This window comes from Bos grunniens, chromosome 3 (genome assembly GCF_055505025.1).
Source record: "Bos grunniens cultivar Pamir isolate PY7600 chromosome 3, Bosgru_T2T1.0, whole genome shotgun sequence".
NCBI classification, from domain to species: Eukaryota; Metazoa; Chordata; class Mammalia; order Artiodactyla; family Bovidae; genus Bos; species Bos grunniens.
This window is the reverse complement of record NC_141167.1, coordinates 16,317,558-16,333,044: the sequence shown is the minus strand read 5'-3', so window position 1 is coordinate 16,333,044 and position 15,487 is coordinate 16,317,558. Positions and strand designations below refer to the sequence as shown.

The 15,487-nt window shown below is 39.5% G+C and overlaps 1 protein-coding gene across 50 annotated transcripts in view; it reads left to right on the top strand.

Annotated features, from left to right (window-relative positions):
* The window catches only part of SCMH1 (Scm polycomb group protein homolog 1), a 224,161-nt gene that overhangs the window by 131,358 nt on the left and 77,316 nt on the right, over positions 1–15,487 (top strand). The gene's annotated exons all lie outside the window — the stretch shown is intronic.

Genomic DNA, 15,487 nt, shown 5'->3' with positions numbered 1-15,487 from the left:
CATCTCTCTTACTCTTATTCCTGGACTGTTCCAGAGTTTGAATAGTATCATTCTTGAGGTGTACATCCCAACTTTGTATTTCAGCTGGAGTAACATTATATTACATAAAAATACTTAACCAGCTCTGTAGTTTAGTGGAAAAACCATGGGCTTAGATGTTAGGTAGACTTAGATTTGAAGTCCATCTCTGCCTTTTCCCAGCTGTGTGGCTTTTTGGTCAGTTAGTTGACCTCTCTAAACCTCAAAATTCCTCATCTGTAAAAGAATACCTACTTTATAAATGAGATTACCTGGGCAAAATGTTTACATAATGTCTAGCAAACACCAAATGCTAAACAAGTGTTTTTATTGTATTACTGCTGCTGTTTTTCTATATTAACATAAGTATTAGTATTTATTATAATTACTATGTAATATGCTATATTATTATAATACTCTTATTATTAAAATAACTGCTACTAATGGGCAAATATACATAAAATACTAGAATAGTACCACAGAGTAGTTAACAGTCAATATTTCTGATGATCGTGATGTTGGAGAACATCCAGGATAAAGTTTGAGGTAGCTCTTAATAAAGAGTAAGAAATAAGTAAGAGTAATAAAAATAAATAGTAAGAATCTCATTCCTAAAAGTACTGGTAAATCTGAGAGAATAGAAAGTCACCCTTCCTGTTGTCTGTGGGTTTCATTTCTAAACCTCTATCAGATTCATTCATTCAATTAGCCAAATATTTCTGTAGTACCTAATTGTGAGCCAAACTGAGGATACAGTAGCTACAAAGATGAAAAGCATTCATCAAGTGCCCTCATGACACTTTTAATTTTAGAGGGATGGGATAGTCAATATACATTTAAATCAAGAAATAAACAAGATGATTTCAGATAAACAATTTTTCCTAAGGAAATAAAGTATAATAAAATAGTAACTGTGAAAGGATTTGTGTAACAGCTTTATTGAATATAATTGAAGTAAAATAAGTTGCACATATTTAAAGTATACAGTTCGAAAAGTTTTGATATATATCCATGAAACCATTACCTTAATCAAGATAATGAACATATCCATCATCCCCAAAAGTTCACTGTTCCTTTTTGTGGAGAGGGAGCTTTTCAGATACACTTTCTTTTTAGGAAAAATTGTCCAAAAAGATGATTGATATTTTAATTTGATGACAAAAAGAAGCCATGCAAGGAAAGAGAATTCCAAGCAGGCAGATGTGACATACTTACAATGGTATTGAGACATGAATGAGTTTATTATGTTTCAAGGGCAGAAAGAATACTGCTCTGACTACAGTGGACCGTGGGAGGGGGAAAGTGGCACAATCATGTAGGACCTTATAAGCCAGAGTGAGAATTTGGATTTTATTCTAAACATAATGGGGAATTAGCAGAAGGAGTAACAAAATCTGATTTACTTAAAAAAAAAAAAATCACTTGCACTTGTGTCCAAGAATACAAAAGAGCATGTATGACTCAACAATAAAAAAGATAAATAACCCAGTTGAGAAGATGAGCAAAGAACTTAAACATTTCTCCTAAGGAAATATACAAAAGGTCAGTAAGCACTTGGAAAGATGCTCAACATCAGTAGTCATTCAGTTCACTTCAGTTCAGTTCAGTCATTCAGTCGTGTCCAGCTCTTTGCAACCCCATGAATCACAGCACACCAGGCCTCCCTGTCCATCACCAACTCCCGGAGTTCACCCAAACCCACGTCCATCGAGTTGGTGATGCCATCCAGCCATCTCATCCTCTGTTGTCCCCTTTTTCTCCTGCCCCCAATCCCTCCCAGCATCAGAGTCTTTTCCAATGAGTCAACTCTTCGCATGAGGTGGCCAAAGTACTGGAGTTTCAACTTTAGCATCATTCCTTCCAAAGAAATCCCAGGGCTGATCTCCTTTAGAATGGACTGGTTGGATCTCCTTGCAGTCCATGGGACTCTCAAGAGTCTTCTTCAACACCACAGTTCAAAAGCATCAATTCTTGGGCGCTCAGCCTTCTTCACAGTCCAACTCTCACATCCATACATGACCACTGGAAAAACCATAGCCTTGACTAGACGGACCTTTAGGAAATGCAAATCCAAGCCACATGGGTATAGATATAATCTAAAGACAGACAGTAATAAGTGTTGGTGAGAATGTAGAGAAATTGGAACTCTCATATGTTTCTGGTGAGATTCTAAACTGCTGCAGCCACTTTGAAAACAGTTTGGAAGTTTCTCAAAATGTTAAACATAGAGTTATCCGTGACCTAGCACGTCTGCTTGTAGGTACATACCCAAGAGAATGGAAATCATATGTCCACACAAAAATGTAACTTTAACTTCATGGCAGCATTATTCATAATGACCAAAAAATTGAAATAGCCCAACTGTCCATCTGATGACAAGATGAACACAATGTGTTATATTCACATGAAATAAATTATTTATTTATTGGCAATAAAAAAAAGAATGAAGTACTGGTTTGTGCTACAACATAAAATGTACCTTAAAAACGTTATGCTAAGTGAAAAAGCCAATCACTAAAGACCACACGTTGTATAATTGCAGTTATATGAAATGTCCAGAATAGGCAAAACCGAGAGACAAAATAGTGGTTTATGGGGTCGCAAAGAGTCGGACACGACTGAGCGACTGATCTGATCTGAGGGGCTTTGGAAGAAGAGGAAATGGAAAGTGACTGCTAATGGGGATTTCTTTTAGGGATGATGAATATGTTCTAAAGTCAGGGATGATAGTCCCACAACTCTGAGTTTGCTAAAAACAATGAATTATGCACTTTAAAAGGTGAATTTTATGGTATGTAAAGTACACATCAATAAAGCTGTTATTTAAGACCTCATTTGGGCTGGTTGATAGAAAATGGGTTGTATCATGGTGACTGTGGACAAGGAAAATATAGGGTTGCTTGGATTAGGTTAGTGGCACTGAGTGGAGAGAACTTGAGATGGCGGCAGCATGGACGAGAGAAGACAGACTTTCTGCCTTGGAAAAGTGCTACTTCTCTAAATGCTCCAAGAAACAAATGTGGGGTCAGTGTGAGACATCCATTGCCCTCCCTCTACGGAGTCTATGAGATAATATCTCTGTGGAAATAGCAGGAAAAGGAGTGTCTTGAGAGCAACAGTGGAGTCATTTTTGCTTACTTAAGACTAAAACAGGATAAGCCTTGGTGCTCCCAGCCAAATTTAGTTAGTAGGCTGAGTTTCTTACTTCCTTGGTTAGAGTAACTCTGCTATTTTGACTGGTAAGTCTCCTAGAGCAATTGGGCGATTCTCAAAAGCCAGAGGAGCAGGAGAGTCTTCTGGACTCACATTTTTTTTCTGACTGCACATCATGCTGATAAGAAATATGGCACACCGTGTGGCTGATGATTCCAGAGTGTTTGCTGGCTCTTTTCCTTCCCTTCTGTGTGTCTCTGGGGATTTTAGATTTTTAATAGATGACCAGAAGGACCAGCTCAGAAGGTAGGAGGTTATTCCAGTTGGCATTTCCAGATAAGGACCTTCAGTCCTTATCCCAGCAGCTGGATTGTTTACTCCAACAACTCTCTCCTCCCCCACCTCATACCCTCAGTTAATTTTATAATGCAGCTTTTAGTAATAGCAGAACTTGGGCCATTCAGTGTCCTGGCTGAGAAACAAGTGATACAACTTGGAAAAAATGTGATTACTCAATTCATTTCACAAAACAAGATGTTCTCTATGTGTAAGCCTGTTCTCTTTCTAATCATCCTATCTCCTCTTTCTTTTCTACCTTCTCGTCATCAGTGTGCAAATGTTAAAAAATTCAGGTACTATACAATTGTTTCTTGCCCACAGTGAGCAGGAAAAATACCGATATTCGTTTAATGTTCTTTTACACACATTATTTCTTTGTATCTTTTGCTAACTTTGAACTCGGTGTTACAGTCAGATACATTCTATTTATAAGAAAAGAAAGTTCAAAGGATTAAGTGACTTAGTTCTGTTGATCTCTGAGTCTAGAGGGAGAAGCCATGGAGATTTTTAGTAAGGTCCGCTATCAAGGCCATCACTTTAGCCATATCATCTTCACAGTCTTCCCCTGTACTCTCCCATTCTCCTTTGGGCTCTCTTCAAAACTTCATTTGAGACCTTGGGTTTTGGCATAAGCAGTGTAGTGTAACATCAGAGAATTGAACGGAAGTCTAGTCCCAGCTGGACACAAATTTGTTTTGTCTTGGAGCAAGTCATTCCTAAAGCAAGAGATTGAACTAGGTGATCCTTGAGCATCCTGTGCCCCTGTGTACTGTGCAGGCTCCTGGCCTTGACAGAGAGTAAAAGATGACTTCTTTGACTATCTTCTACTTGATCCCAGATGCTCATCTCACCCCTGCCTACCTCTGTACCCCAGCCACACAGGGCTCTGCCTCTCTAAGGGGATCCTTCATGCTAGCTGTTTCTCCTTTGCAAAGCCAGTAGTAAACCTTTTTAGGTCCTAAACTCCTGGGCCAAGCCACTTCTGATGGGCTTCAAATGCTAAGCTTGCAGCTAATCCAGGGTACTGGTTATAAAAAGCAGAAGCTTTTTTTTTTTTTTTTCAGCTGATCACTCTTTTTGTATCTGACTTAGAAGAAAACAGAGGTAAACTTTACTTTTTAAAATTAAAAAACCAAATAAAGAGCTCAGTCCACTTGGTGTGACTATAATGTTAATTAGGCACTTAATAATCTAATTAACTCCCCTCCTTTGTTCTGACTGCAGGTGGGCAAGACAGTTTCAGATTATAGCTTAGCTTCCTATATAATGGGATCCCAGCTACTTCATGTTTATATTTTTATTTTATATTTTATTGTATATTATTATTCTGGACTGTACACCCGTCTCTTGTGCTTCATATAGTGTAAGCTTGGTCTGGCTGCTCTCTCTGCTGATGCAGATATGCGGGTCCAATAAAAGTGTGGCCCTCGAGCACACCAGTTGGAGTAAATGGTCAACCAGTCCTCCTTTACCCTTTCGGTCTGCCCTTTCTACCTGTGGCGTCACACAAGGAGAACATTTCAAAATCTGGTTTAGTGCTGTGCCTAAGGTGCCACAGGAGTATTCCTCTGACCTGGAGAGTAAGAATTTGATACTTAAAAACAAAACTTTCAGAATACCTCTTCCTTTTTTCCTCTGTGTAACATTTAAAAGTGTGTCCCATACTTTTTGGATGGATGTTCTCTTTCTGTTGTAAAACTACATAGGAAACTATACTGTAATAACTTTGGAATTCTGGGTCAGAAAGAGAGAATTGGTTAAATTGGAATCCTAAACTGTGCAGGGAAAAACTAAGTAGAGGCAAGAATAACACAACTGAGGCTATTGATCAGCTAATGGCCTGATTTTCTTCAGCCAGCCATTCATTCAGGTTTAAATATTGTCATGACTAGGGGCAAGTCATTGGATAAATTTGTAGGAATCCTGCCTTTAGAGTTTATAGTTTTGTGAGTGTGTACTTACACTCCCAGGCCAGTGGAGAGTGGTGAGAAGATAACATGAGGTGAGGGGATAGTCTTTGAATAAAGAAGCTGAAATGTAAGTTCTTATAGTTTATTTCAACACCTATCACAACTATTTTATTTATTTAACAAAGTTATCCCTGCAGCCTGTAAAATAATGCTAGTTTTTTAGTATGAACATAATTCTTTCTACCCTGTCTAGAAGGTTAGGGTTCATGTCTACTTGGAGTCCTTGTTAAGTGGGATCAATTTATTAACTTCATCTTTATATCCCCAGCACTTGGCCCATAGTAGTTATTCAGTAATACTTATTGAGTGAAATAAATCATGCTATATTTTCTGATTTCATTTCTGTTCACCATCATCTAAAGCCATTATTCACTGAGGTACAAAAGTGAGAGGGCTACTATAATTTTAAAAGCAGATTAAAATTTATTTAAACTATTGTTCTGTTTTAAGTCTTGGAAACTTGTGGCCAAAAATAAGAGTGACAAAGGGCTCTCATCTCCAGAAAGGGATATCTTTGAACTCATGTTCACTCACCTCTCTATCACAAAACACACTTAACACCTTTACACCTGGAATACCCCCTGCCTTTCCACCCAGATTCTTTTTCTACTAAGCCACAACAAACAGGAGAATGTCCTCTTTACAGGAAGCTTCAAGCAATCGGTATATTCTTCCTGTCTCCTGAGAACGTGTGTTCAGTAGCCCTGTCAGAAAAGGCATGAGCCTGTTGATTAATAAGTGAATCAAATCTTCAGTGCCCTTACTGAGGACCGCCGCTTGGCTATTTGGCAGTTTTCCCTTTTTCCCTCTCAGACATAACTAGTTCCGAGCTTTGCCTTTGTTGAATATACCGATTCCTCCCTACACACACACACACGCGCACACACACACACACACACACACACACAATATCTTTGTCATTATTCCAGCTTTGGTGTTGTACTTTAATTGCATCTAGAAACTCTGGCCTTTATTCATCCATCTACACAATAGTTGTAGAACAGCCCCATCTTCCCTCGTATCTCAGATGGTAAAGAATCTGCCTGCAGTGCAGGCAACCTGAGTTCGAACCCTGGATTGGGAAGATGCCCTAAAGAAGGGAATGGCTGCCTACTCCAGTATTCTTGCCTGGAGAATTCCATGGACATGAATTAGAAGAGCCTAGGAGTCTACAGACCATAGGGTCTCAAAGAGTTGAACACAACTGAGCAACTAACACTTTCACTTTTTTTCCAATCTTAGCAGTGTTAGGCTCAGTGAAGATTGTAAAGAAGTACCTACCTCCCAGGTTGATTCAGTGGTTGAAATGAGAAAATGGGTGTGTAAATGCATGTAGCACAGAGTAGATGCCCCACGTCTGTTAGTTATATCTGAATTTAGATGTCTAGACATCCCAAGGAAAGGGAACTGCACACAGAGACACTTAAGTGCTGTATTTTGGTCAGGAAAAATAAATATATTTATGAGATGAGGTTTGTACAGTGAACTAATGCTCCCATAACTGCTTTTCTCTTGATTGTATGCTGATGGTACATAAGTAGAAATGGGAATATGAGGAAATTAAATGAGTGGCATTACATTATGAAGTAGGGAATCTGGGTTCTGTCACTGCTCCTAATTATATCTGCTCAAGGGACAGAAAAGCCCCATATCTCTCTTCCGGCTTCCTTAAGCTGGCTTTTGGCCCTGCCCAGTTCTCTCTCCTGCCTTCACCAACCACAGATGCCTGAGAGGGGTAGCAATTTTCTGGCATGTATAATGAAACAACTGGCATCTCTCAAACTCCTGGAAATAGTGAGATGTGATTTAGGCAGTTCATAAATTTGACCACACCTGCTGTTTTCTTGAAAATACGTGGATCCATGTAGTTTTCTCTGACAAGGTTTTGTTAACACCTACTGTGCCAGCATCAATATATATCAACTTGGAAAATTCCCTGTTTTAAATGTGTTGTTATTTGTTGTCATTCAGTCACTAAGTCTTGTCCAACTCTTTGTGACCCCATGAACTGCAGCATACCAGGCTTCTCTATCCATCACTTTCTCCCTGAGTTTCCTCAAATTCATGTCCTTTGAGTCAGTGATGCCATCCAACCATCTCATCCTCTGTTACCCACTTCTCTTGCCCTCAATTTTTTCCAGCATCAGGGTCTTTTCCAGTGAGTCAGCTCTTCGCATCAGGTGGCCAAAGTATCAGAGCTTCAACTTCAGCATCAGTCCTTCCAATGAATACTCAGGGTTGATTTCCTTTAGGATTGACTGGTTTGATCTCCTTGCTGTCCAAGGGACTCTCAAGAGTCTTCTCCAGCACCACAGTTTGAAAGTGTCAATTCTTTTGTGCTCAGCCTTCTTTATGGTCCAAATCTCACATCCATACATGACTACTGGAGAAACTATTCCAGTTCGGTCGCTCAGTCATGTCCGACTTTTTGCAACCCCGTGAACTGCAGCACGCCAGACTTCCCAGTCCATCACCAACCCCCGGAGTCTACCCAAACCCATGTCCATTGAGTCGGTGATGCCATCCAACCATCTTATCCTCTGTTGTCCCCTTCTCCTCCTGCCCTCAATCTTTCCCAGCATCACGGTCTTTTCAAATGAGTCACTTCTTCACATGAGGTGGCCAAAGTATTGGAGTTTCAGCTTCAACTTCAGTCTTTCCAGTGAACACCCAGGACTGATTTTCTTTAGGTTGGACTAGTTGGATCTCCTTGCAGTCCAAGGGACTCTTCAAGAGTCTTCTCCAACACCACAGTTCAAAAGCATCAATTCTTCGGCACTCAGCTTTCTTTATAGTCCAACTCTCACATCCATACCTGACTACTGGAAAAACCATAGCCTTGACGAGATGGACCTTTGTTTACAAAGTAATGTCTCTGCTTTTTAATATGCTGTGTAGGTTGGAAAAACCATAGCTTTGACTATATGGACCTTTGTTGAAAAAGTGATGTCTCAGCCTTTTAAAACACTGTCTAGGTTTGACATAGCTATTCCTCCAAGGAGCAAGTGTCTTTTAATTTCGTGGCTGCACTCACCATACACAGTGATTTTGGAGCCCAGGAAAATGAAATCCAATCTGTTTCCACATTTTCCCCATCTATTTGCCATGATAAGTGTAGGTGGTTAGTAAAGTCATATTGAAAACCAGTAATATAAACTCTGTATTTTACATTTTCCCCCTTAATTTTTGAGGAAATACTACAATTACAAATGAGATTTTCTGAATCTCAGTAACGACTTACTAGGAGACAAACAAAATATAAACTTTCATGTATTAGGTTGGCCAAAAAATTGGTTCAAGTTGAACGAACTTTTTGGCCAACCTAATATATCAGGAAGATGAGGAAAACTGGGCAAACTCTTAAATGGAGCAAAGAAAAACAGGAGATTATGAGGGTGATATGGCAGGAAGGCAGGAGTTTGACTGTAAGTTTTTTAAATTGTCCTATGCTAAGGAAAGGTGGAGTGTGTTCATTTGACTACATGGCTGACCGGCAGGTGCTTCATCGCAGTGTACTTTTATGTCGCCTCTTTAAGCAGCTTAGACTTGACCAGACACATTAGCGGACCATCTTCTGAGAATATAGCTCTCCACTTGCTGAAATTGTTCCTGAATCCTCTTACCTGTTGCTCCAGACACTGCTTTGAGTCTCAGTAATGTAAGGCTTTTGAGGTTGGCTCTGGGCCTATTGTGGGTAATTTTATCTTCCTTCTGTTCTTCCTACTCTCCACAGATTTATCCATCGGAGAAGGCCTTAGGGAAATGTTAAATGTCTTTTTGGTTTCAGAAGTCCTTTATTCATGCTGTGGGAATAAGAGTCAGGAGGGAGAGAAAGAGCTAGATGTGGGGAACTGAACGTGTTAACTCAGCTGGATAGGAGCAGGAGGCAACCCATGCTTTTTTATGTGAACTGGAATTTGGAGCAGTGGAGTTTCAGCCTTGGCATCAGCCCAGCTGGCAGTATATAGCTGAACCCAGCCAAGTTGAGCAAACCTAATAAGGAACACATCCTCTAAATTACTATGCCAAGGCCAGTGATACGCTGCTGTGAATGAAAACACGATCCCAGTCCAGGAAACTGATAAACCAAATGGATTTCCCCGTTTTTTTTCTTTTCCATTGTTCATGTTCTGTGTCATGTGGACCCACATGCACGCGTGCGTGCACACACACACACACACACACACAAGCTGGACTTATGAATCAGTTTCCAATTACATATGCTGTTTTGTTGCTGTAAAGAGGAAAAATCTGGTAATGAATTCTCTGGAGGCAGTTAAGAATCCTCTAACTACGGATTATTGGAGACATAGAAGTCCGAAGTTAGTGAAAAGAGTATGGACTTTGGAGACCGAAAGATCTAGGTTCAAATCCTAGCTTTAACTGTGTGTCCTTTGAACAAGTCTTTTAACCTCGTGAGTTCAGTTTCTCCATCCTTAAAATAATCAAATATAATGTTGTCCCAGGAAGAAGTGAGGCACTTATGTGACTGTTAGAGTTGCAAACTGAAGTAGCTACTTTTTTCATGGAACATCATCTTTATTTAACGGAACAACTGACTTGACTGTTTGGCAGACAGTTTCTCCAATATTAAGTGAGAAGGTCACTTCAAGAAGGACAACCTGTAAAATTATAAACTTACAAGTAAATATTAGGATCTTGGAAAACTTGTATCCACTAATGTGAGCTCAACATCTTTCCAATATGTAAAGAATTCAGAGTCACTCTTGACCATATTATCACCTATCTAGAAGTGACTTTGGTTAAGATACAGTTTGTTACCTTACTATGAAATATGAGATGTCGGGAATGTAAAAAGTCATAGGATCCTAGAATCTCAGGCTTAGAGGAAACCTCAGAAGTCCTCAAATTCAATGTCCCACCTAATTCAGGATGCTCCTTGAGAGCATATTCTGTAAATACTCATATATCCCTTACTAGAATTCTTCCAAAGACAGGGAGATTGTACCCTCCCAAAGGAGCACATTCCTTCCATTTATGATAGCTTTAATGGGTAAAAGTGTTCTTTTTAATTTTGAGCTGAAATCTGCTTTACCCCAGTGTCTGTCATTTGGCTCTAATTTTGTTTCTTGTTTTACTTTAAACCTTTTCAGAGCACTCTTGATACTCTTGTTCCTCAAGGTCTGTTTTTTCCTCATATATTTCTGAAATTAGATAGTTTCTAAGGCCCTCATCAGCTTGAACTCTCTTCTTGATCCGTTTTGGTTGATGTTGTTCTTAAGAATAAGCTCCAATGTTGGGAATGGTCCAGCTAGTGCAGAATAGAGTGGCACTCTAGCTTCCCTTAAAAAGTAACTATACTGTGACCTAACTTGTTGAAGAGTTGAAAATAAGGGATTGCGCTTTTAAAATTTTTATATTCTCAAATGGTCACAGTAGATGTTTAATTAACCCCTTATTGAGTCTCAGCACAAATTGAATCAAACTTCAGGACATAATGGTCATGTTAGGTAAGGGGGTTTTCTGATCTTTTTTTTTAAGACTGAGGGATACAGTGGTAATTCACAAGATTTAGAAAGTGCTTTTACACTTATCTTTTATCACAGTACCCAAGTTGTAATAAACCAAGTATTTTCCTCAGTAAAAGTTTTCATCAAATAGGAGAATTCCTCTTTTTTCTCCATGATAACTTTTCTTGATTCAAATCAGTAAGGAAGATATAATATCTGCTCTGTAGAAACACGGAAGCCTGCCCTAGAATTGAATTCAGTCATGTACACATGGCCAATATTCAGAGTATACTGTAGATTTAAAATTCAGAGTATATTGTAGATTTAAAATTCAGAGTATACTGTAGACTTTTCTGACAAAGGTCCATATAGCAAAAGCTATGGTTTTTCCAACAGTCATGTACATATGCGAGAGTTGGACCACAAAGAAGGCTGAGCACTGAAGAATTGATGCTTTCGAACTGGGGTGCTGGAGAATACTTTTGGGAGTCCCTTGGAGAGCGTGGAAATCAAACCAGTCAATCCTAAAGGAAATCAACCCTGAATATTCATTGGAAGGACTGATGCTGAAGCTCCAATACTTTGGCCACCTGATGCAAAGAGCTGACTCATTGGAAAAAGAAGGGGGTGACAGAGGATGAAATGGTTTGATAGCATCACAAACTCACAGGACATGAGTTTGAGCAAACTCTGAGAGATAGTAACAGACAGGGAAGCCTGGTGTGCTGCAGTTCATTGGGTCACAAAGGGTCAGACATGACTTAGTGACTGAACAACAACTATAGATTCAGAATTATTTGGACCTTCCCATGAAAGTTCCAAACAATGTAGGTTACACCTACTGTAAAGCACAGAGAACTCTACTCAGTATTCTTTAATAACCTAAATGGGGAAGGAATCTGAAATAGAGTGGATATGTATCTATGTATGCCTGAATTGCTTTGCTGTACACCTGATCCACTGCAATCCAATATAAAACAAAATTTAAAAGCATTGGATTTAAATCATAACCTCAATTCTAAATTTTCTACAAAACAAAGACTATAGGTCACAAAATATATGTAACCTTTTTTGTATCTGATATTTAGTATTGTATTAAATTAATTTTGTTTTATAATGTTGTTTGCATGCATGGTCAGTTGCTCAGTCGTGTCTGACTGTTTGTGATACCATCAGGCCCATGGAATTATCCTGGCAAGCATATTGGAGTGGGCTGCCGTTTCCTCCTCCAAGGGATTTTCCCAACCCAAGGATTGAACCCAAGTCTCCTGCGGCTCCTGCATTGGCAGGTGGATTCTTTACCACTCAGCCATCTGGGAAGCCCATAATGTTGTTTAGAAGGATGTTCAATGAGCAACCATTTTCATAGGAAAGGAAGTTACCATTTACCAAACCCATACAGGAGTACATCATGCAAAATGCCAGGCTGGATAAAGCACAAGCTGGAATCAAGATTGCCAGGAGAAATATCAATAACCTCAGATACGCAGATGACACTACCCTTATGGAAGAAAGTGAAGGAGAACTCTTGATGAAAGTGAAAGAGGAGAGTGAAAAAGCTGGCTTAAAACTCAACATTCAGAAAGCTAATATCATGGCATCCAGTCCCATCACTTCATGGCAAATAGATGGAGAAACAATGGAAACAGTGACAGACTTTATTTTGGGGGGCTCCAAAATCACTGCAGATGGTGACTGCAGCCATGAAATTAAAAGACACTTGCTCCTTGGAAGAAAAGCTCTGACCAACCTAGACAGCATATTAAAAAGCAGAGACATTACTTTGCCAACAAAGGTCTGTCTAGTTAAAGCTTTGGTTTTTCCAGTAGTCATGTTTGGATGTGAGAGTTGGACTATAAAGAAAGCTGAATGGATTAAAGATCTAAACGCAAGACCAGAAACTATAAAACTTCTAGAGGAGAACATAGGCAAAACACTCTCCGACATACATCACAGCAGGATCCTCTATGACCCACCTCCCAGAATATTGGAAATAAAAGCAAAAATAAACGGGACCTAATTAACCTTAAAAGCTTCTGCACATCAAAGGAAACCATTAGCAAGGTGAAAAGACAGCCTTCAGAATGGGAGAAAATAATAGCAAATGAAGCAACCGACAAACAACTAATCTCAAAAATATACAAGCAACTCCTACAGCTCAACTCCAGAAAAATAAACGACCCAATCAAAAAATGGGCCAAAGAACTAAATAGACATTTCTCCAAAGAAGACATACAGATGGCTAACAAACACATGAAAAGATGCTCAACATCACTCATTATCAGAGAAATGCAAATCAAAACCACTATGAGGTACCATTTCACACCAGTCAGAATGGCTGCGATCCAAAAGTCTACAAATAATAAATGCTGGAGAGGGTGTGGAGAAAAGGGAACCCTCTTACACTGTTGGTGGGAATGCAAACTAGTACAGCCACTATGGAGAACAGTGTGGAGATTCCTTAAAAAACTGGAAATAGAACTGCCTTATGATCCAGCAACCCCACTGCTGGGCATACACACTGAGGAAACCAGAAGGGAAAGAGACACGTGTACCCCAATGTTCATCGCAGCACTGTTTATAATAGCCAAGACATGGAAGCAACCTAGATGCCCATCAGCAGATGAATGGATAAGAAAGCTGTGGTACATATACACAATGGAGTATTACTCAGCCATTAAAAAGAATACATTTGAATCAGTTCTGATGAGGTGGATGAAACTGGAGCCTATTATACAGAGTGAAGTAAGCCAGAAGGACAAACATAAATACAGTATACTAATGCATATATATGGAATTTAGAAAGATGGTAACAATAACCCGGTATACGAGACAGCAAAAGAGACACTGATGTATAGAACAGTCTTATGGACTCTGTGGGAGAGGGAGAGAGTGGGAAGATTTGGGAGAATGGCAATGAAACATGTAAAATATCATGTAGGAAACGAGTTGCCAGTCCAGGTTCGATGCACGATGCTGGATGCTTGGGGCTGGTGCACTGGGACGGCCCAGAGGGATGGTATGGGGAGGGAGGAGGGAGGAGGGTTCGGGATGGGGAACACATGTATACCTGTGGCGGATTCATTTTGATATTTGGCAAAACTAATACAATTATGTAAAGTTTAAAAATAAAATAAAATTAGAAAATAAATAAATAAATATAAACAGGAAGAAGAAAAAAAAAAAAAGAAAGCTGATTGCCAGAGAATTGATGCTTTTGAACTGTGGTGTTTGAGAAGACTCTTGAGAGTCCCTTTGCAGCCATCTCCTTGCATACTGCAAGAAAATCAAACCAGTGAATCCTAAAGGAAATCAGTCCTGAATATTCATTGGAAGGACTGATGTTGAAGCTGAAACTCCAGTACTTTGGCCACATGATGTGAAGAACTGACTGATTGGAAGAGACCCTGATGCTGGGAAAGATTGAAGGCAGGAGGAGAAGGGGATGACAGAGGATGAGATGGTTGGATAGCATCACTGACTCGATGGACTTGAGTTTGAGCAAACTCTGGGAGTTGGTGAAGTCCATGGAGTCGCAAAGAGTCGGACACAACTGAGTGACTGAACTGATTGATATAAGATCTATGATACAGCAGACCCTTTGATACATTATTCAGTGAATCTCACAAACCCACTATGGGGCATATGACTTTCTTTTACCTTTGAAGAAACTGAGGCTCAGGAAGTTTCCTGAGAGGAATAAGAACTAAAATCTGCTGAATCCTGACCTAAGGAGGTCGTATCAGATGCAGTGTTTATTATATCCATATCCTCAAACTTTATCTCAAGTAAACCTCATAATAGCTCATAGCTCAGAGAAGTTAAGTGATTTGCAAGAATTTGAACCTAATGGTTTCTGACTTCAAAATCCTTTTCTTTCTGTTACACCACACTTCACTTCTCCATGCCTCAAAGGAGTTTTAGAAATAACCATTAGGTAAAGAAGTCTGAGATAATTGTGAATAAGATTGAGTGAATTAATGAATGTTAAGGCTCTTTGAGAATTGCAAAGTGTGATTCTCATACAAGGAGTTTCCATCTGTGATTTTGGAAATGCATAGTGGAATCTATCAGAAACTCCAGGGGCCTTTTTTACCCCAGCAGCCGGGGGTTTGGATGAGTTTGGAATGTGTGTTGGGAGTCTAGTGAGAAAGATCAAGATTGGGAAATAAATTCTGCAAAACACCAGTAACTAGTTACTGTACATCTGGACAAGGGAAGTTAGTTTTCTAGGCTAGTTACTGCCAGCTGTTCAGCCACAGAAAATGAAATACAATAGTTCTCACAGGAGAAGTCATTCATAATAGAGTGGAACCACCTGTATATATAGTTGTGCAGTCAGCTGTGCCAATTGAGGTATTCCTAAGAAATTTAACTTTTGTGGAAATAAAAGGAGTGGAAAAGCCATCAAGGACTCCCTCACCCAGGATATTTTGAGTGCATCCTGGTTTCCCTGACCTTTCTTCCCAGTGCTGGTATAGCAACTGGTAGTCCGACTCTCTGCTTTATATGGCCTAGAAGCCTATTTGGACGGAG